Source organism: Rhincodon typus, unplaced genomic scaffold (assembly GCF_021869965.1).
Source record: "Rhincodon typus isolate 14 unplaced genomic scaffold, sRhiTyp1.1 hic_rhity00005598, whole genome shotgun sequence".
Lineage (NCBI taxonomy): Eukaryota > Metazoa > Chordata > Chondrichthyes > Orectolobiformes > Rhincodontidae > Rhincodon > Rhincodon typus.
The window spans coordinates 2402-3996 of record NW_025971236.1 but is presented as its reverse complement, the minus strand read 5'-3'; the positions used below and the strand labels follow the sequence as shown (position 1 = coordinate 3996).

At 43.2% G+C, this 1595-nt stretch overlaps 1 non-coding gene across 1 annotated transcript; it reads left to right on the top strand.

Moving 5' to 3' along the window:
* The first annotated feature begins 593 nt into the window (after positions 1-593).
* trnat-cgu lies at positions 594-665 on the top strand. The gene has a single exon. It is a non-coding gene; the product is annotated as a tRNA-Thr (tRNA).
* Positions 666-1595: the final 930 nt, after the last annotated feature.

Here is a 1595-nt window from a genome sequence, read left to right as displayed (position 1 = left end):
AGTTGATATCCTTCACCAAATGTCAGAGTGAAACTGAAATTGACACTTTTTTTTTGAAAAAAAGAACCTCCTATTTATTGTGTATCGTCTTTCTATGTAGATGTCCCGTTTGTGCATCACTTTGTGCCTCTCTGTATTGAATTCTACTAAATGATTATTTTGTGAATGAACATATTTTCCCCATCTCTCATCATTCTAAACTCTATAGCGCACTGACTGATATTATTTGTATGCTCCTGGAGGACAGTACTCACATCCCTGGGATAAATCCAATGAACTTTCCTTCTCTGTGCTAGGAAATCGTTACTGCAATGATCTGCAGTTGTGTGCTCATTAAATCCAAGACAATTGCAGCAAGAATTTCACATTTAGTTTTTGCAATCTGATTCCTGTATGGGTTGACCCAAATCGTTGACAATATTTTCCAAATTTGACTGATCTCAATCATTTACTGTTCTCTCTTGATCATATCGTTGTGTATTTTAGCATCAAGTAATTTGTCAGTTTATCTTACTTTTCCAACAATTTCAAACAAACTCACTCATCGTTAACAAACTGATAGAGTGTAGCAGTTTAATTGACGTGCAAAGCAGGGCGCAGTGGCCAAGTGGGAAGGTGTTGGTCTTGTAAACCAAAGATCGTGGGTTCAATCCCCACCTGTGCGTAGTGGCATGATGGTTGCTCATCTCAGTGGCAAAGAGTCCGTCATTTGGACTATAACTGTTATTTTTAGAGTGATGGTGCAACTCAGCAGCGGTGATCTGAGTTTTACATTTACTCTGAAGGAGCGAGGTTGGATCCAAGAAGATCGTTTCAAACCTTAAAAGTGCAATGGTATCAGATCGAAATTAGGACTGATGTGAAATGAAAAAAAAGGTGAAGAGTTGGCTCAGTACAGCTGCGACAGCAGAGATTTAAGGAGATATTTCAGAATGTTCAGAAAAGAAAACTCTTTTTCTGATGAAGGGTCTCGGCCCGAAACGTCAGCCTCTCTGCTCCTATGATGCTGCTTGGCTTGTTGTGTTCATCCAGCCCTGCACCTTGTTGTCTCGGATTCTCCAGCATCTGCAGTTCCTACTATCTCTGATTCAATTTTCTTTGCCTGTTTTCCTTCACTTTTGAAGCTGAGCACGCCTTTTTGCAGCCTGACTCTGGCCTCACAATCCCACTGCGTCACACCACCCAGAAGGAAAGAGTCAGGCAAATAGACACGCAGTGGCTCAGTGGTTCGCACTACTGCCTCACCTGGGTTCGATTCCACCCTCGGGCGACTGTCTGTGTGGAGTGTGCACATTCTCCCGGTGTCTCCATGGGTTTCCTCCGGGTGCTCCGGTTTCCTCCCACAGTCCAAAGATGTGCAGGTTAGGTAAATTGTCCATGCTAAATTGCCCATAGTGTTTAGGGATGTGTACATGAGGTGGGTTACAGGGGAATGGGTCTTGGTGGGATGCTCTGAGGTTTGGTGTGGACTTGTTGGGCTGAAGGGCCTGTTTCTACACTGTAGGGATTCTATGAAAGCACCTTCAGTGCATGTACAATGACAGATAAAGTGCTCAGGAGACACGAGATGGAGTATACATGTGAAAGGATAACTT